Source organism: Salmo salar, chromosome ssa17 (assembly GCF_905237065.1).
Source record: "Salmo salar chromosome ssa17, Ssal_v3.1, whole genome shotgun sequence".
Taxonomy (NCBI): Eukaryota; Metazoa; Chordata; class Actinopteri; order Salmoniformes; family Salmonidae; genus Salmo; species Salmo salar.
Window position 1 is genome coordinate 21,708,637 of NC_059458.1, and position 22,810 is coordinate 21,731,446.

Here is a 22,810-nt window from a genome sequence, read left to right on the forward strand (position 1 = left end):
TCTCCACCAATACTAACAGATTGGACCGCATGGCACCTTCTCCACCAATACTAACAGATTGGACCACATAGCACCTTCTCCACCAATACTAACATATTGGACCACATAGCACCTTCTCCACCAATACTAACAGATTGGACTACATAGCACCTTCACCATCAATACTAACAGATTGGACTACATAGCACCTTCTCCACCAATACTAACATATTGGACAACATAGCACCTTCTCCACCAATACTAACATATTGGACCACATAACACCTTCTCCACCAATACTAACAGATTGGATTACATAGCACCTTCTCCACCAATACTAACAGATTGGATTACATAGCACCTTCTCCACCAATACTAACAGATTGGATTACATAGCACCTTCTCCACCAATACTAACAGATTGGATTACATAGCACCTTCTCCACCAATACTAACAGATTGGATTACATTGCACCTTCTCCACCAATACTAACAGATTGGATTACATAGTATTGGTGGAGAAGGTGCTAACAGATTGAATTACATAGCACCTTCTCCACCAATACTAACATATTGGACTACATAGCACCTTCTCCACCAATACTAACAGATTGGACTACATAGCACCTTCTCCACCAATACTAACATATTGGATTACATAGCACCTTCTCCACCAATACTAACAGATTGCACCACATAGCACCTTCTCCACCAATACTAACAGATTGGACCACATAGTACCTTCGCCACCAATACTAACAGATTGGACTACATAGCACCGTCTCCACCAATACTAACATATTGGACCACATAGCACCTTCTCCACCAATACTAACAGATTGGACCACATAGCACCCTCTCCACCAATACTAACAGATTGGACCACATAGCACCTTCTCCACCAATACTAACATATTGGACCACATAGCACCTTCTCCACCAATACTAATATATTGGACAACATAACACCTTCTCCACCAATACTAACAGATTGGACCACATAGCACCTTCTCCACCAATACTAACATATTGGACCACATAGCACCTTCTCCACCAATACTAACAGATTGGACCACATAGCACCTTCTCCACCAATACTAACAGATTGGACCACATAGCACCTTCTCCACCAATACTAACAGATTGGACCACATAGCACCTTCTCCACCAATACTAACAGATTGGACTACATAGCACCTTCTCCACCAATACTAACAGATTGGACCACATGGCACCTTCTCCACCAATACTAACAGATTGGACCACATAGCACCTTCTCCACCAATACTAACATATTGGACCACATAGCACCTTCTCCACCAATACTAACAGATTGGACTACATAACACCTTCTCCACCAATACTAACAGATTGGACCACATAGCACCGTCTCCACCAATACTAACAGATTGGACCACATAGCACCTTCTCCACCAATACTAACAGATTGGACTACATAGCACCTTCTCCACCAATACTAACAGATTGGATTACATAGCACCTTCTCCACCAATACTAACAGATTGGATTACATAGCACCTTCTCCACCAATACTAACAGATTGGATTACATAGCACCTTCTCCACCAATACTAACAGATTGGATTACATAGCACCTTCTCCACCAATACTAACAGATTGGATTACATAGTATTGGTGGAGAAGGTGCTAACAGATTGAATTACATAGCACCTTCTCCACCAATACTAACATATTGGACTACATAGCACCTTCTCCACCAATACTAACAGATTGGACTACATAGCACCTTCTCCACCAATACTAACAGATTGGATTACATAGCACCTTCTCCACCAATACTAACAGATTGGATTACATAGCACCTTCTCCACCAATACTAACAGATTGGATTACATAGCACCTTCTCCACCGATACTAACAGATTGGATTACATAGCACCTTCTCCACCAATACTAACAGATTGGATTACATAGCACCTTCTCCACCAATACTAACACGTTGGATTACATAGTATTGGTGGAGAAGGTGCTAACAGATTGAATTACATAGCACCTTCTCCACCAATACTAACATATTGGACTACATAGCACCTTCTCCACCAATACTAACAGATTGGACTACATAGCACCTTCTCCACCAATACTAACATATTGGACTACATAGCACCGTCTCCACCAATACTAACATATTGGACCACATAGCACCTTCTCCACCAATACTAACAGATTGGACCACATAGCACCTTCTCCACCAATACTAACATATTGGAACACATAGCACCTTCTCCACCAATACTAACAGATTGGACTACATAGCACCTTCTCCACCAATACTAACATATTGGACTACATAGCACCGTCTCCACCAATACTAACATATTGGACCACATAGCACCTTCTCCACCAATACTAACAGATTGGACCACATAGCACCTTCTCCATCAATACTAACATATTGGACCACATAGCACCTTCTCCACCAATACTAACACGTTGGATTACATAGTATTGGTGGAGAAGGTGCTAACAGATTGAATTACATAGCACCTTCTCCACCAATACTAACATATTGGACTACATAGCACCTTCTCCACCAATAGTAACAGATTGGACTACATAGCACCTTCTCCACCAATACTAACATATTGGACTACATAGGACCGTCTCCACCAATACTAACATATTGGACCACATAGCACCTTCTCCACCAATACTAACAGATTGGACCACATAGCACCTTCTCCACCAATACTAACATATTGTACCACATAGCACCTTCTCCACCAATACTAACAGATTGGACTACATAGCACCTTCTCCACCAATACTAACATATTGGACTACATAGCACCGTCTCCACCAATACTAACATATTGGAACACATAGCACCTTCTCCACCAATACTAACAGATTGGACCACATAGCACCTTCTCCACCAATACTAACATATTGGACAACATAGCACCTTCTCCACCAATACTAACATATTGGACCACATAGTACCTTGTGGACAAGTACTAACAGATTGGATTACATAGCACCTTCTCCACCAATACTAACATATTGGACTACATAGCACCTTCTCCACCAATACTAACAGATTGGATTACATAGCACCTTCTCCACCAATACAAACAGATTGGATTACATAGCACCTTCTCCACCAATACTAACAGATTGGATTACATTGCACCTTCTCCACCAATACTAACAGATTGGATTAGATAGTATTGGTGGAGAAGGTGCTAACAGATTGAATTACATAGCACCTTGTCCACCAATACTAACATATTGGACTACATAGCACCTTCTCCACCAATACTAACAGATTGGACTACATAGCACCTTCTCCACCAATACTAACATATTGGATTACATAGCACCTTCTCCACCAATACTAACAGATTGCACCACATAGCACCTTCTCCACCAATACTAACAGATTGGACCACATAGTACCTTCTCCACCAATACTAACAGATTGGACTACATAGCACCGTCTCCACCAATACTAACATATTGGACCACATAGCACCTTCTCCACCAATACTAACAGATTGGACCACATAGCACCCTCTCCACCAATACTAACAGATTGGACCACATAGCACCTTCTCCACCAATACTAACATATTGGACCACATAGCACCTTCTCCACCAATACTAACAGATTGGACTACATAGCACCTTCTCCACCAATACTAACAGATTGGACCACATGGCACCTTCTCCACCAATACTAACAGATTGGACCACATAGCACCTTCTCCACCAATACTAACATATTGGACCACATAGCACCTTCTCCACCAATACTAACAGATTGGACTACATAACACCGTCTCCACCAATACTAACAGATTAGACCACATAGCACCGTCTCCACCAATACTAACAGATTGGATTACATAGCACCTTCTCCACCAATACTAACAGATTGGATTACATAGCACCTTCTCCACCAATACTAACAGATTGGATTACATAGCACCTTCTCCACCAATACTAACAGATTGGATTACATAGCACCTTCTCCACCAATACTAACAGATTGGATTACATAGTATTGGTGGAGAAGGTGCTAACAGATTGAATTACATAGCACCTTCTCCACCAATACTAACATATTGGACTACATAGCACCTTCTCCACCAATACTAACAGATTGGACTACATAGCACCTTCTCCACCAATACTAACAGATTGGATTACATAGCACCTTCTCCACCAATACTAACAGATTGGATTACATAGCACCTTCTCCACCAATACTAACAGATTGGATTACATAGCACCTTCTCCACCGATACTAACAGATTGGATTACATAGCACCTTCTCCACCAATACTAACAGATTGGATTACATAGCACCTTCTCCACCAATACTAACACGTTGGATTACATAGTATTGGTGGAGAAGGTGCTAACAGATTGAATTACATAGCACCTTCTCCACCAATACTAACATATTGGACTACATAGCACCTTCTCCACCAATACTAACAGATTGGACTACATAGCACCTTCTCCACCAATACTAACATATTGGACTACATAGCACCTTCTCCACCAATACTAACATATTGGACTACATAGCACCTTCTCCACCAATACTAACAGATTGGACCACATAGCACCTTCTCCACCAATACTAACATATTGGACCACATAGCACCGTCTCCACCAATACTAACATATTGGACCACATAGCACCTTCTCCACCAATACTAACAGATTGGACCACATAGCACCTTCTCCACCAATACTAACATATTGGACCACATAGCACCTTCTCCACCAATACTAACAGATTGGACTACATAGCACCTTCTCCACCAATACTAACATATTGGACTACATAGCACCGTCTCCACCAATACTAACATATTGGACCACATAGCACCTTCTCCACCAATACTAACAGATTGGATTACATAGCACCTTCTCCACCAATACTAACAGATTGGACCACATAGCACCTTCTCCATCAATACTAACATATTGGACCACATAGCACCTTCTCCACCAATACTAACACGTTGGATTACATAGTATTGGTGGAGAAGGTGCTAACAGATTGAATTACATAGCACCTTCTCCACCAATACTAACATATTGGACTACATAGCACCTTCTCCACCAATAGTAACAGATTGGACTACATAGCACCTTCTCCACCAATACTAACATATTGGACTACATAGCACCGTCTCCACCAATACTAACATATTGGACCACATAGCACCTTCTCCACCAATACTAACAGATTGGACCACATAGCACCTTCTCCACCAATACTAACAGATTGGATTACATAGCACCTTCTCCACCAATACTAACATATTGGACCACATTGCACCTTCTCCACCAATACTAACATATTGGACCACATAGCACCTTCTCCACCAATACTAATATATTGGACCACATAACACCTTCTCCACCAATACTAACAGATTGGACCACATAGCAGCTTCTCCACCAATACTAACATATTGGACCACATAGCACCTTCTCCACCAATACTAACAGATTGGACCACATAGCACCTTCTCCACCAATACTAACAGATTGGACCACATAGCACCTTCTCCACCAATACTAACAGATTGGACCACATAGCACCTTCTCCACCAATACTAACAGATTGGACTACATAGCACCTTCTCCACCAATACTAACAGATTGGACCACATGGCACCTTCTCCACCAATACTAACAGATTGGACCACATAGCACCTTCTCCACCAATACTAACATATTGGACCACATAGCACCTTCTCCACCAATACTAACAGATTGGACTACATAACACCTTCTCCACCAATACTAACAGATTGGACCACATAGCACCGTCTCCACCAATACTAACAGATTGGATTACATAGCACCTTCTCCACCAATACTAACAGATTGGATTACATAGCACCTTCTCCACCAATACTAACAGATTGGATTACATAGCACCTTCTCCACCAGTACTAACAGATTGGATTACATAGCACCTTCTCCACCAATACTAACAGATTGGATTACATAGTATTGGTGGAGAAGGTGCTAACAGATTGAATTACATAGCACCTTCTCCACCAATACTAACATATTGGACTACATAGCACCTTCTCCACCAATACTAACAGATTGGACTACATAGCACCTTCTCCACCAATACTAACATATTGGACTACATAGCACCGTCTCCACCAATACTAACATATTGGACCACATAGCACCTTCTCCACCAATACTAACAGATTGGACCACATAGCACCTTCTCCACCAATACTAACATATTGGACCACATAGCACCTTCTCCACCAATACTAACAGATTGGACTACATAGCACCTTCTCCACCAATACTAACATATTGGACTACATAGCACCGTCTCCACCAATACTAACATATTGGACCACATAGCACCTTCTCCACCAATACTAACAGATTGGATTACATAGCACCTTCTCCACCAATACTAACAGATTGGACCACATAGCACCTTCTCCATCAATACTAACATATTGGACCACATAGCACCTTCTCCACCAATACTAACACGTTGGATTACATAGTATTGGTGGAGAAGGTGCTAACAGATTGAATTACATAGCACCTTCTCCACCAATACTAACATATTGGACTACATAGCACCTTCTCCACCAATAGTAACAGATTGGACTACATAGCACCTTCTCCACCAATACTAACATATTGGACTACATAGCACCGTCTCCACCAATACTAACATATTGGACCACATAGCACCTTCTCCACCAATACTAACAGATTGGACCACATAGCACCTTCTCCACCAATACTAACATATTGTACCACATAGCACCTTCTCCACCAATACTAACAGATTGGACTACATAGCACCTTCTCCACCAATACTAACATATTGGACTACATAGCACCGTCTCCACCAATACTAACATATTGGACCAAATAGCACCTTCTCCACCAATACTAACAGATTGGACCACATAGCACCTTCTCCATCAATACTAACATATTGGACCACATAGCACCTTCTCCACCAATACTAACACGTTGGATTACATAGTATTGGTGGAGAAGGTGCTAACAGATTGAATTACATAGCACCTTCTCCACCAATACTAACATATTGGACTACATAGCACCTTCTCCACCAATACTAACAGATTGGACTACATAGCACCTTCTCCACCAATACTAACATATTGGACTACATAGCACCTTCTCCACCAATACTAACAGATTGCACCACATAGCACCTTCTCCACCAATACTAACATATTGGACCACATAGCACCTTCTCCACCAATACTAACAGATTGGACCACATAGCACCTTCTCCACCAATACTAACAGATTGGACTACATAGCACCGTCTCCACCAATACTAACATATTGGACCACATAGCACCTTCTCCACCAATACTAACAGATTGGACCACATAGCACCTTCTCCACCAATACTAACAGATTGGATTACATAGCACCTTCTCCACCAATACTAACATATTGGACCACATTGCACCTTCTCCACCAATACTAACATATTGGACCACATAACACCTTCTCCACCAATACTAACATATTGGACCACATAGCACCTTCTCCACCAATACTAACAGATTGGACCACATAGCACCTTCTCCACCAATACTAACAGATTGGACCACATAGCACCTTCTCCACCAATACTAACAGATTGGACCACATAGCACCTTCTCCACCAATACTAACAGATTGGACCACATAGCACCTTCTCCACCAATACTAACAGATTGGACCACATGGCACCTTCTCCACCAATACTAACAGATTGGACCACATAGCACCTTCTCCACCAATACTAACATATTGGACCACATAGCACCTTCTCCACCAATACTAACAGATTGGACTACATAGCACCGTCTCCACCAATACTAACAGATTGGACCACATTGCACCTTCTCCACCAATACTAACAGATTGGACTACATAACACCTTCTTCACCAATACTAACATATTGGACCACATAGCACCTTCTCCACCAATACTAACAGATTGGACCACATAGCACCTTCTCCACCAATACTAACAGATTGGACTACATAGCACCTTCTCCACCAATACTAACAGATTGGACTACATAGCACCTTCTCCACCAATACTAACGTATTGGACTACATAGCACCTTCTCCACCAATACTAACAGATTGGACCACATAGCACCTTCTCCACCAATACTAACAGATTGGATTACATAGCACCTTCTCCACCAATACTAACATATTGGACCACATAGCACCTTCTCCACCAATACTAACAGATTGGACTACATAGCACCTTCTCCACCAATACTAACAGATTGGACTACATAGCACCTTCTCCACCAATACTAACAGATTGGACTACATAGCACCTTCTCCACCAATACTAACAGATTGGACCACATAGCACCTTCTCCACCGGTAAACAAAGTGCTTTATGTATGTGGTGGAAACCCACCCACCGCAATACATGATTGGCCCAGTAGCTGTGGTAGTGTCACTGTAGACAGTAGAAGATATAAATGATTGGTCCAGTAGCTGTGGTAGTGTCACTGTAGACAGTAGAAGATATAAATGATTGGCCCAGTAGCTGTGGTAGTGTCACTGTAGACATTAGAATATATACATGATTGGCCCAGTAGCTGTGGTAGTGTCACTGTAGACAGTAGAAGAGATATTCTTGAAACAGATATAGCAGCACTACTGAACAATATCTCTTCTGCTACTGTTGTCTACTTGAAACCAGCCTCTCAGTCTGTGGGTAGGCAGCATCCCAGCCTCTCAGTCTGTGGGTAGGCAGCATCCCAGCCTCTCAGTCTGTGGGTAGGCAGCATCCCAGCCTCTCAGTCTGTGGGTAGGCAGCATCCCAGGCAGTGCAGACAGGCCTGTGAAGCAGCTAGCTCTACTCCAGCTAGATATTTGAGTTAGGAGACAGAGGTTACTGATGTACTCACTGCACCGCTCTGTTGTGTCTGTCATCCCACAGCCAACACACAACACGCTAGCTCCCTCATCAGACGAACGCTGCATCACAAACACACACTGTCTCTTGTTCTCATCAGGCTCAGAGCAAATGCAGAGGGAAGAGAGATGGGGAAAAGAGAGGGAGAGAGGGGGAGAGAGTAAACAGGACTGTGACAGACAGAAGGGAGAAATGTCCTATTTACAATACAACCTAGTCTTGGTACTACACTCTAATGGAAGTCAATCTGTTGTTCTATGTGCTGCTTGTAATGAGTGACACCCAGACAGACAGACAGACAGACAGTCACTTCTCTCCGAGAGACTTGTCAGGTCTGAGACACCTGTCACGGCAGACACAGACAGACAGACAGACAGACAGACAGACAGACAGACAGACAGACAGACAGACAGACAGACAGACAGACAGACAGACAGACAGACAGACAGACAGACAGACAGACAGACAGACAGACAGACAGACAGACAGACAGACAGACAGACAGACAGACAGACAGACAGACAGACAGACAGACAGTGCAGTGCAGTGCAGTGCAGTGAGAGGTGGTGCATCTGTTTTGCTGAAAATCTCACACAAGACCTCAATAGGAGGTGATAGATGACAAAGGCAACCAGCACAGGCAGCACATCAGATCACATCCGACCTTATCACTGGTTTTATTGTAACTGCTGCTAACTGCTGTTGGTCTCCCAACCACAGTGTGTGTTTTTGGATGCCTGTAGTGTTCTTCATACATTGTTTTCTCACAAGCTGAGAAAACAATTGTTCACCAAGCCCCACGTGGCTGTAGAAAATGGTAACTGAACCATATCAGGATAGAACCTGAAGGACCCAGTGGCTTGAAAAGAACAATAACAACAGTCTGGTTGATGGTGAATGTCGGTCTCAGTGGGGGTTGGGTGATCACATCCTTATCATTATCACAATACATCACCGCCATATCTGAATACATCACCGCCATATCACAAAACATCAGCGCCATATCACAAAACATCAGCGCCATATCACAATACATCAGCGCCATATCACAATACATCACCGCCATATCACAATACATCAGCGCCATATCACAATACATCACCGCCATATCACAATACATCAGCGCCATATCACAATACATCAGCGCCATATCACAATACATCAGCGCCATATCACAATACATCAGCGCCATATCACAATACATCTGCGCCATATCACAATACATCACCGCCATATCACAAAACATCAGTGCCATATCACAATACATCAGCGCCATATCACAATACATCACCGCCATATCACAATACATCAGCGCCATATCACAATACATCAGCGCCATATCACAATACATCACCGCCATATCTGAATACATCACCGCCATATCACAATACATCACCACCATATCACAATACATCACCGCCATATCACAATACATCAGCGCCATATCACAATACATCAGCGCCATATCACAATACATCACCGCCATATCACAATACATCACCGCCATATCACAAAACATCAGCGCCATATCACAATACATCAGCGCCATATCACAATACATCACCGCCATATCACAATACATCAGTGCCATATCACAATACATCAGCGCCATATCACAATACATCACCGCCATATCATAATACATCACCGCCATATCATAATACATCACCGCCATATCACAATACATCAGTGCCATATCACAATACATCACCACCATATCACAATACATCACAATACATCCACCCAACAGTGCAGGCGAATTGAGATGGATAAATCTAATAAATTAAAGGTTGTGTTAAGTGTGTTGTTCTTATTAGTTATTATTAATTGTTTGGGGGTGTTTTCCCCTGGCAGAAGGCCCAGTATTTATTGCCCATTGTTGCCATGTTTTTGTCTATGTTTTTTAATTGGAATATGAGCAATCATTAGGGTATTGTAAAATGAGTCATTCCAACCTTGTAATTTTTTTGTTTTGTTCAGTAAATTACCATACAGTGTGGATTTTACCCTCTCATAATAAAAGTGCCAATTTTAATCAGAGGTTGATATCAAAGAAAGAGGAGAACAATGTTTCTTGATTAAGTGTCATGACCATTCATTTAAAAAAAATGTTTTTTGTGTTTCTTAGTTTTTTAGTTGTGATACTTAGGTCTCATATCGAATACATGTAGCCTTTTTTTGTCAATAGTGTCAATAAAGACTCTCTAATTAATGATTCTGCCTGTCCATCCATCCATCCATCCGGCCAGACAGCTTGTGTCCAACCCAATAGGCAACAGAAAGACAAATGACTGCGTCCCAAGAGGATTTGAACCATCCACGCTGATATTTCCCAAGCAGGCCTCAAACTGCTTCCTGGTGCTAGAATGATGCCCCTGACCAGACAGAGTTGACCTCAGACAGCCATTAAACCCCTGGCCGTCCCATTGTCCTGCTGGGTGATCAAAATGCTATGTGGATAGCTATTAGCATTAACAGACAGCTCCTTCCTATATAGAACTCAGAAAACAATGATCTATGACGACTGAGCGAGTACGTGAGTTGTTGACTACAGTACGTAAATAAATACATGAGTAAGTACCTGAGGGAAGGACACACCGAGAGGTAGCAGTAGCAGTTAGGTGACTTCCTCTGAAGCTAATCTTCCCTCCTCTAGCTGGACTAAAGACACACAGTGTTAGTGAGGAGTTGTAGCGTGGCGAGTGTCTGACTGGCTGAGCTTTCTTCCTCTTTTCCAACCCAACTCCCCCCTCTCCCGTGTCTCCCTGGAACCCGATGGCCTTCAAATGATTAGGTGACGGTAAAAATAAAAGTGAATTTTGTTTTAACTCATTTCCCTCCTAAATGGGTTTTCCAGCAGCTGGTGGGCACGGCGGTGGAGGTAGTGGTGGTGGTAGCAGGCGGGCTGGTCATGATAACGGTTATCAGCTGGTCTGTGATTGCGCTCTGGCCTCGCTCTCTCTCTCTCCCCCATCTCCAGCAGGACACTTAATGGGCGGCGAAATGGAAGTGCAGCCTCCCTCACCGACTGTGTCTGAGGGTCATCTGTGACACATTCACTTTATTAGCCTCTTTTCTCTCCCCTCCTCCACCTCTTCTTAAATTAGCTTGTGTGTGTGTGTGTGTGTGTGTGTGTGTGTGGGGGGGGGGGACATGTTTAACTATACTTGTGGGGACCAGAAGTCCCCACCAGAAGTCCCCACAAGAATAGTAAGCAAACATACATTTTACCAACTGGGGACATTTTGTTAGTCCCCACAAGGTCAAACGCTATTTCTAGGTGGTTTGGGGTTAAGGTTAGAATTAGTGTTAGATCTAGATTTAGGATTAGGAGCTAGTGTTAGTTTTAGGGTTAGGAGCTAGGGTTAGTTTTAGGGTTATGGTTAAGGTTAGTTTTTTGGGTTAAGGTTAGGGTTAAGGTTAGGGTTAGGTTTAGGGGTTATGGAAAAGAGGATTTTGAATGGGACTGAATTGTGTGTCCCCACAAGGTTACCTGTACAAGACTGTGTGTGTGTGTGTGTGTGTGTGTGTGTGTGTGTGTGTGTGTGTGTGTGTGTGTGTGTGTGTGTGTGTGTGTGTGTGTGTGTAAAGAACAGAGGGAGTACAAACAATTCAATAAAAGAAAGAAGCGACCGATATGGAAATGTGGAGAAAAGACTCAAGGTTGTTGATCGGTAATGAACCTATACCTGCGTCTTCGTGGCCATTGTTGGCTGTAATTGCAGCGGTGTTCATCTGTGGGTGAGAAACGCCAGAGACACACGCTCAGACAAAACACCTGCCTCGCTGTTATTTTACCACCATTTTTCCTCCCTGACAGCCCCGCTCTCTCGTTGCTTTCTCACCCGTTTCCTTGTGAACGAACGCAGTCGAACGATAGACCATTATACACTTGAGTGAGAGAGAGAGAGAGAGAGAGAGAGAGAGAGAGAGAGAGAGAGAGAGAGAGACAAGGGGAGAAACGGTGACGTTACAGTGAGAAGATGATGATCAGTAACATGGAAGAAAGGGTCTATTCAGTTGTGATTCAGTAACCAATAATACTGGCCCTGTCACACCGCTGACAACAGTCCTAACCTTTTGTCTGTGTGACAAGTTTACGTCGCTTTTTCTTTTACGTCTCAATCCTGTGTTTTTCCCCTACAGTCCTTTCTGTTAATGCTATTTACCTTGTAGATATACACAAGAATGGTTTTTCTACGATTTCAGGTAATCTCCCATATATTCAATACAAGGACTAGTGCTGTCTACTATGTACCATCCGTAGGTGTTAATGTAACTATGTGTGTACACTACCTCGTTATTATGACCGTACATGATGGTCCTCATAAAGCATGTGTTGCAGTTGATTTGACGACTCTATTGCAGCGTGCTCAGAGGATCCCTTCACTTGCTGTGAGAACAACAGTGACAGACCAAAGTGACACTAATGCAGAGTCTAAAGATCATTCTCTTACTGCAGAGCCTTGCCTGATCAGCCTCACGGACACTACACTGTAGAAGACCATGCAATGTGGACATAAAGGGATTGAATTCAGATATGACTTTGAAGTCAGCACACCGTAGCTGTAAGAGTACTGTGAGTGGAGAGAGACTCCATGAGAGGTTTCTGGGCTGCTGGGTCCCACTTGTTGTTTTTCCATTAGTACTCTGTGTGATTCTGGACCAAAACAAGCAGACGTGGTGTAGTCAAGTTAAGTGCTCTGGCTAGCAGGACACAAGACGCTGCTGGGGGTACTGAGATGATGGAGCCAGGGACCGTGAGCGGTGGCCAGGTCGTACTTGCAGTGGTACTTGCAGGGGGAGCTGGTCGGTCATGCTCTCTCCCTCCCTCCCTCCCTGTGCTTCTCTCTGGGTCTCATCACTTCATATAAAAGGTAGAGCTAGAACAGAGACACGCAGAGGAATTTGCTAAACATTGTTATTCCATGTCAGAATAAAACAATGACCTTTCTTTACCCTTACTATTGTGACCTTAGTTTGACCATGAGCCAGAGTAGAAAGGCGTATAGGTAAAGACAATATCTAATGTTTATTTGTCTGGTGTGGTGCCCCCGGAGTTGTTTGTCAGCAATATTGTACTACTACTACTACCTCTGAGTTCTCTGCTCGCTCTCTGCCTCTTTGCTCTCTCTCTCTCTCTCTCTCTCTCTCTCTCTCTCTCATCCCAGGCAGTCTTGGGAGAAAGCAATGGTCGGTACCATAGTCAGTCTGTTTCTTCTCCACATGCACCTGCTTGTAATTACCACGGAGAAAGAGAAGTGCGTATAAAGTGTAACCCAGCACTAAAGGCCCTTCTCTTTCCCTTCTCCTCTCTCTTTCCTCCTCCTCTCTCTCCTTCCTCACACCCCGAGGCTGCCCAATTAAAGCTCAGAAAGCTGAGGATCTGTCAGAGTGAATCAGGAGCGGCAAGGAAACACAACGTGGGGAGGCATTTGTTTGCGATGCAAACACTGGCTGGGTACTTAGCTGGTGCTGCAGCGGAGCGAGTTTGAGTCTCATTTATTAATGTATGTGTGCAGGTCAGACCACTGCGCTTAATTGCAGCGATTCTGTTTAGCGTTTGGAACTAATACAAAAGCTGTGAGGGAATAATTTAGGTAAACCACCTTGTTTGTTCTTTGGCTTAAATTAGCATAATTATTCTCTCAACAACAATGTAAGGGAATAATGCAGCTTTGTGTATTTTAACTAACGTGGGTGCGCCTCTAATAAACAGGACAATGAAGCAGCTAAAAGTGAAGGTCAAGAAAAGTTGTCACTCCAAGTTCTACCATCTTTCTTCCTCTTCTATCTATCCATCCCCAGGACTGGCTTCAGAGGATGAGGCGTCCCCCTCTCCCCAGGCATACGCCCTGCCAGCACCGAGCCGCTTCGAGAATCACTTTGTCACTCTCCTCCTTCTAGAGTCGCTAGACTTGTAAAGTGATGTGGCGAGATGCAAAGCACTCTGGGACGGTGTCCCGGCCCCAGACAGTGATTAATACGCTAGGCTAGTCAGTAATCTCCTTGAACAGTACTAGTGACATCATTCCAGGATGGAACTACACAGAATTACTTTGGGTTTGGAGGGAGGGGGGGAGAGTTTGGCAAAAATGTAGAACAGCACAATAATTATTTGGCTTGCTGTTGTATATGTAATAGGGATAGTTGTAATTCAAATGTTTATCAAAAACACATTATTCATAACCTTGAATTGGATGGGCGAAACATGGTACTATCCATTTTGAGAGTGAGTGTGGGACTTTGTCATAGTTTATAGAGAAAGGCTACCATCTATTTTCTTTTCATGTCATGTCTCCAAGCAGACAGAAGCTCCCATATCTGTTTTGTAATGTCATGTCTCCAAGGTTGAGTGACCGGGTAGATGGAGGGAGGGAGAAAATGATTCATGATAAGAATAGCTTTTGCACACTTGCTTAATTTCCAGCTAAAAATATCCTAAAAAGATCAGAAAAAGGAAACAAATGAGTTGAGAAGGGATTTAGGAAGGAGGATTTAAATGTTTCAAAGGTTTTAGGAGCCTTGGCTGAAAGTAGAAGAGTCTGTCTGTGCATTCATTAGATCCAGGGCAGCGTCTGAAATGGCACTCTATACCCTATACCCTATGGGCTACTGTCTAAAGTAGTGCACTATATAGTGAATAGGGGGCCATTTCAGACGGGTCCCAGGTTCACCTTCCAGTGGCTGTGAAGTCCTGGTTAGTCTTTAACAGAAAGCCTGGTCACCTTGAGCAGGGCCAGAGATCATGTGTTTTCAATGGTTGGTTAGTCTGAGGGAGCGCGCTGAGTCGCCCTGCCTAATAACAGGCTAATTAACACTAATAGGAGGGAATAATAGACCTGCTCTGGGCGCCCTGCAAGTAACACCTTCTGTCTATTGTTGGGGCTGTGTGTGTGGGGTAGTGATGAGGGGGAGGGGTGTGTGTGTGTGTGGGGTAGTGGTGAGGGGGAGGGGTGTGTGTGTGGGGGGTAGTGGTGAGGGGGAGGTGTGTGTGTGTGTGTGTGTGTGTGTGTGTGTGTGTGTGTGTGTGTGTGTGTGTGTGTGTGTGTGTGTGTGTGTGTGTGTGTGTGTGTGTGTGTGTGTGTGTGTGTGCATGTGTGTGTGTGCATGTGTGGTGTAGATGTGTTGAGAAGGAGTGTGTGCGGTGGGGAAGTGGTGTCTCCATGGTGTAAACAGTAGCAGAAATCAGAGGTGCTTCTCTGTTATATTATTCTCCTCTCTCTCCTCCCTCTCTCTCTCCCTCCTCTCTCTCTCCCTCCCTCCCTCGCTCCCTCTGGCTTTATTGGTATGGGAAAGACATGTTTACGTTGCCAAAGCAAGTGAAATAGATAAACAAAAGGGGAATATCTCTCTCTCCATAAACACAACACTCACACACCAGTTCATTTAGACTGAGGATGCATTCGTTAGAATGACAGAAATCAAACCTGTTAAGATCTACATAACAGTCCCATGAAAATCCCAGCAACGTACACTACTGCCTTACACATATCATTATCAACCTCAACCCCGCCATCAAAACCCCCGCTACCAACAATCAATCAAACCATGTAGAAATAAAATGCAAAGCATTGAATGAAAAAGCAGGCGTGACAGGACGATTATTGATTTGATGTCAGTGGCTGGCTTGGGCATCCTGTACGTCTCAGTGGTGTACTGTTAATGTCCTCAGTAGGGTTCTTACATTACACACCTTCCTCTACCGCTGTGTGCCGTTAACGACCATGTTATAGGAGGGAGAGAAGAGAGGCTGGGGAAGAGATACGCTGAGTCAGAGGAGAGAAGAGAAGAGAGAGAGGAGGCGACAGTAAGGAGGGAGAAGAGAGGAGACGGGAGGTGACAGGAAAGAGGGAGAAGAGAGGAGACGGGAGGTGACAGGAAAGAGGGAGAAGAGAGGAGAGAAGAGAGAGGAGGGGACAGGAAGGAGGGAGAAGAGAGGAGAGGGGAGGTGACAGGAAAGAGGGAGAAGAGAAGAGAGAGGAGGGGACAGGGAGGAGGGAGAAGAGAGGAGAGGGGAGGTGACAGGAAAGAGGGAGAAGAGAGGAGAGAAGAGAGAAAGGAGGCGACAGTAAGGAGGGAGAAGCGAGGAGAGGGGAGGGGAGGTGACAGGAAAGAGGGAGAAGAGAGGAGAGAAGAGAGAGGAGGGGACAGGGAGGAGGGAGAAGAGAGGAGAGGGGAAGTGACAGGAAAGAGGGAGAAGAGAGGAGAGAAGAGAGAGGAGGGGACAGGGAGGAGGGAGAAGAGAGGAGAGGGGAGGTGACAGGAAAGAGGGAGAAGAGAGGAGAGAAGAGAGAGGAGGGGACAGGGAGGAGGGAGAAGAGAGGAGAGAAGAGAACATTCTGAAGGGTCAAGAAGACAAACAAGGAAGATGTTGATTTTAGGTTACACTCTACATCTCCTTTGATCAAGAGCATTTACTGTACTGTCATAAACTCAGCTTACTGTCAGGTTTCCTATCTAAACGGTATGAATGGTGCACGGTGTAGGCCAGCCTACTGCTGCAGAGTACAGAGCTGCTGTTTCATTACAGATCCCCTAGTGGGACCCGGGAGATGGGAAAGATGAGGGAAGAGGGGGAGTGAGGAGGGGTGGCCAGGTGCCAGGTGTGTGCACTGCCTGTGATGGGACTCCCCATTGCCATGGTGACAGGGGTCAGGGGGCGTGGGGAGGTCAAAGGGAGGGCACACGTCCTGAGCAGCAGGGTGGCCCATCTTTAAGGCATGAATTGCCCGCCTGCAGTGTCCTAGAGTCCCCCATCGTGCTGGGACATTAAAGAAGAGGTCACTATCCAGTGGCCCTCACACACACAGACTCTCAGCTCTATAGAAAACACTGCAGCTTGTGTGGCTCCTAGCTCCTTCTCTTCAACACATCCATTCTGCAGAACGCTTTCAAGGACGGACTTGGAAAGAGAGGGGAAATTAGATCATCTTTGGTGGTCGAACAGAGTTGAGGTATACCACAAACGATACACAATGAGTGTGAAAACATTGATGAAACCATGAGACCGTTAGAACAGGAGCTGTGAACTACTGCTGTAGTCAAGAGTTATCCAGCATTAGTAGAGGAGGAGAGGAGAGGAGAGGAGAGGAGAGGAGAGGAGAGGAGAGGAGACGAGACGAGACGAGACCTACTGCTGTAGTCAAGAGTTATCCAGCATTAGTAGAGGAGGAGAGGAGAGGAGAGGAGAGGAGAGGAGAGGAGAGGAGAGGAGAGGAGAGGAGAGGAGAGGAGAGGAGAGGAGAGGAGAGGAGAGGAGAGGAGAGGAGAGGAGAGGAGAGGAGAGGAGAGGAGAGGAGAGGAGCTGTGTACTACTGCTGTAGTCAAGAGTTATCCAGCATTAGTAGAGGAGGAGAGGAGAGGAGAGGAGACAAGAGGAGACGAGAGGAGAGGAGACGAGAGGAGACGAGAGGAGACGAGAGGAGACGAGACGAGACGAGTACTACTGCTGTAGTCAAGAGTTATCCAGCATAAGTAGAGGACGAGACGAGACAAGAGGAGAAGGGAGGAGACGAGAGGAGAGGGGAGGGGAGAGGAGAGGAGAGGAGAGGAGCTGTGTACTACAGCTGTAGTCAAGAGTTATCCAGCATAAGTAGAGGACGAGACGAGAGGAGAGGAGAGGAGGAGAGGAGAGGAGAGGAGGAGAGGAGAGGAGAGGTGAGGAGCTGTGTACTACTGCTGTAGTCAAGAATTATCCAGCATTAGTAGAGGACGAGACGAGACGAGAGGAGAAGGGAGGAGACGAGAGGAGAGGGGAGGGGAGAGGAGACGGGACGGGAGGGGAGGGGAGGGGAGAGGAGGGGAGGGGAGACGAGAGGAGACGGGACGGGATGGAAGGGAGGGGAGAAGGGAGGAGAGGAGAGGAAGGGGAGACGAGAGGAGACGGCTGTGGTGTCACTGTCAGCCAGCCTGAAGTCACATCCCTGCCAGAGCCTGCGGTTGTGTTTGGTGGGAACATCATCTGAGAACCTGACTCACTCACCCCCTTCATCTCCACGTCCCCGTCTCTCCCCGTCTCTCCCCCCTCTCCCCGTCTCCCCCCTCTCCCCGTCTCTCCCCCCTCTCCCCGTCTCTCCCCCCTCGCCCGTCTATCCCCCCTCTCCCCGTCTCCCCCCTACCGGACTAATGAACAAGCTACACAGCTGAGAGAGAGACACATAGCAGTTGATGAGTGACTTTCAGGAGGAAGGCAGAGTTGGTAAACTTCTGGATGTATACTGAGAGAAGTCATCTAGTAGCCTACTGGTATATGATGTCTAGGGATGTAGGGGCTTGTTTACATGTTAGTCCAGGATTGCATTCATGTGTATTTCAAATGTTAATCAACGTGATTGGTAAAGATAAATACGTCTTATATTTACCCAAACATAGATGTCAAGCACAAAACGGATGGCGCCACATAAAATGTTCATACCTTCTTCTTTATGTGATGGATTTGTCCTTCGCCCCAGACAAACAGGCTTTACAGTGTTAAATCAGAGCAGCCTCCTACCTGTGTGTGTGTTAATCAGAGCAGCATCCTACCGGTGTGTGTGTTAATCAGAGCAGCATCCTACCGGTGTGTGTGTTAATCAGAGCAGCATCCTACCTGTGTGTGTTGATGATGGGCTGACAATAGGAACATTTTGGGGCTTTAATCACGGTGAGAATAAATCATGATGTGTGATTACACACCAGACCATCATCAACATCCCGCCACCTCCTAATCACACTAAGTAAACACGGATTTAATACCCTCACTACTCGTCTGGATGAATAGATGACATGACTCAAACACACGTATGTGCAGGTATACATGCATGCATCTCTCTGATTCAGTTTAAGGGTTTTATTGGCATGGGAAACATATGTTAACATTGCCAAAGCAAGTGAAGTAGTTAATAAACAAAAGTGAAATAAACAATAGAAATGAACAGTAAACATTACACTCTCTCTCACACGCTCTCTGTCTCTACTCAGTACGCCAATATGGCTTTGTGCTTAAAACGTAGCTACCTGGCTTCATGACCTTGAGTTCCATCATAGCGCTAAAGTTTTGTTGAGAGTTTAAAAGTCTGCTCTCTTTTGTCTTCCTGTAATTGTGATCACCTTGATTGGAGTTTGTGTTCAACAGTAAAGTTAGAAGGAAGCTCTCGTCTGCGTTGAAGGAGACGTTAAAGTCCAATAACGACCACACTATTCAACTCTATATCAATTCAAATATATCAAATGTATAACATCCGCTCATTATTGCCAAGACTCATTTTGTCTTTTGAAATCCCAGCCCACTCTAGGAATCCATTAAGTTGAAGCTGTAGCTGAAACCGCCAGTAAGAAAGACATCCATCACAGTAGAAGACAGATAAACAATGACATGCCCCTTTCCTTTGCCGGTAATAACCTCAACTTTTTTAATCTACTTTCATGTTGGCCCTTTCTATCTTATTTACTTGGACTTCTTTCATTCCGTCTTCCATCTCTTCGGGGCGAGTCTTTCTTTCTGTCCTCTCCTTCTCTTTGTAGGGCTCATTACCGTAGGGCCAGAGACTCGCCGTGTTTTCCACACAGGGAAATTAGAACATGACCGGTGACAGCGCTCGTTAGCACGCTTGTCAATCATGGGCGGGCGTGGGGAGAAGCAATCGAGACGACGGCGCGGAGGGGTCACCGATGAAGATGTTCATTTTCCATTCATCCATCACATCTCCCCGGAAATCAATTTACAGCACATCAACTGTATATCGCCTTGACAACACTGACTGGTGGTGGGAAGGCTTCAGTAGCTAGGAAAGGAGGGGGAAAACAGAGGAGAGAGAGGTACAGTCATATTCATCAAATCTCATTTGTTTCTCCTTATTCAAAAAACATACTTCCCGTCCCTTGAAACTTTCTGAGCGTTAATGATGTTTTGATGGCTAATAAATATACTTATGTTAAATTGTTGGTAAGTGCAATTAAGAATTAGAGAAGATGAATAAAGACTATGTAAATAGCGGAAGCACACACACACTACCCGTCCGGCATGCCTGCCTGTGGTGGCTGGGTATTTTCTTTGAGATGCTGTGTGTGACTGACAGTGGGAAGGCTGAGATGGGATGTTGCTTCTTGCATTCATTTAGTTGTTGGTTTCCTGCAGATGTCAGCGCACTGCTTCATTAACGGTGTTTGTTTTAAGAAAACCTGAAAAAAGGAGGATAAAAGAGGACAGTTCAGCTCAAAATAGAGGGAACGAGACGCTCTGAGAATAATTGGCGACGGAAATGAAAAGAATTCTGTCCGTAGACACACGCCACAAAATAACTACTTTGAACATCCCATGAAAAATTACACGTGGACATCCTCGCTTCAGACACCAGTAGAGAAGAACCGTACCGGAGACAGAGATACCATAGAGAGACAGCGAGAGAGGGAGAGAGATAGCGACAGTGTGTGTGAGAGAGAGGAGGAGTGTGTGTGTGTGAGAGAGAGGAGGAGTGTGTGTGTGAGAGAGAGGAGGAGTGTGTGGGAGAGAGAGAGGAGGAGTGAAGGGGAGAGAGAGAGAGGAGGAGTGTGTGTGTGTGAGAGAGAGGAGGAGTGTGTGGGAGAGAGAGAGGAGGAGTGAAGGGGAGAGAGAGAGGAGGAGTGAAGGGGAGAGAGAGAGAGCTTTCATTCCAGAAGATGTCATGCTGTTCCGGCAAACGGTTCTCTGTTAGGCCATCCACAGCCTGCTGTTGGTGCCGCCACCCCCGCTGTACCCACCGTGCCTTGTGCCAGAGCCCGCGCCGCCACCGTTGCCAAGAGCAGCCAGTCCGTCCCTCTCCCTCTCTCCGGAGCAGATGTCACTCAATCGGCCCCTAACAGACAGACAGCCGCCGTCGTGCCAACACACACCCGACGTGTGAAGAGAGGGTGACGGGGTACAGGGATAGGGGGCACAAGAACACAGAGTGGCCAAATATAGACTGTTCTCACCCCCCATCCCGCACCCCCTTCCCTGCTAAACAGACACTTTCCTCTCTCAAGAAGACACCCCCTGCAGTCCCATGGAATATTCTAATTCTGAATCCTGACTCCTATTATCTGCTGAGTGTGTGACATCTGAATTGTAATTAGTAGCTCAGGGGTGAACAGAGAGCGAGACCCCCGAAAACAACCAATTCTGCCAGACACAGACACACACAAACCTTTCCTTAGTTCCTTTGTTTCAACCCCACTCCAGAACCAAACCAGGAAGGATTGGCCATGCAGGCCGGAAGTGATCCCAGCCCCCCCATTGGTCCATTAGAAGTCTGTGGTGGTTCTCTTTCTTCTCTAGTTCCCGTCCAGGATCCCCTATCGATAACCCTAAACCCCCCCCTCCACAAAGGCCTGGGTGACGGAGGCTGGCTTCAGGGACAGGAGATAATGGGATTGAGGTGGTACTTAAATCTCAGTGAACCACAGCAGCTCAAGTCATTAGTGAATAGGATCCATACTGAGGGTGCTAATCATGGCTAATAAAACCCTGGGCTCTGCTGGAGCAGCCAACGGGGAGGGGAATCTCTAGCTCTGACTCTCTCTCCATCTCTCCCGCTCTTCTCTCAGGCCTTCTCTCTAACTCTCTCTCCATCTCTCCTTTCCATCTGTCTTCTCTCAGGCCTTCTCTCTAACTCCCTCTTTTTTCTAACTCTTAAAGAGGAAGAGAAAAGGCCTGAGAGGAGACTCGTTTCTCTCTCTGAACTCAGTCAGCTAGCCCTAAGAAACAGAAAACTTATGACCGGAGAAAACGAGGGGGGAGAAAAGCGAAGGGGGGTGAAAAAAAAGAGGATGGAATTCTAATTTAGCGTTGGGGTCAGAGGACACAGACGAGGCCCTGTCCTTCCATTGAGGGATCATTAGAAGAACAATGGTGTCTCTGCCAT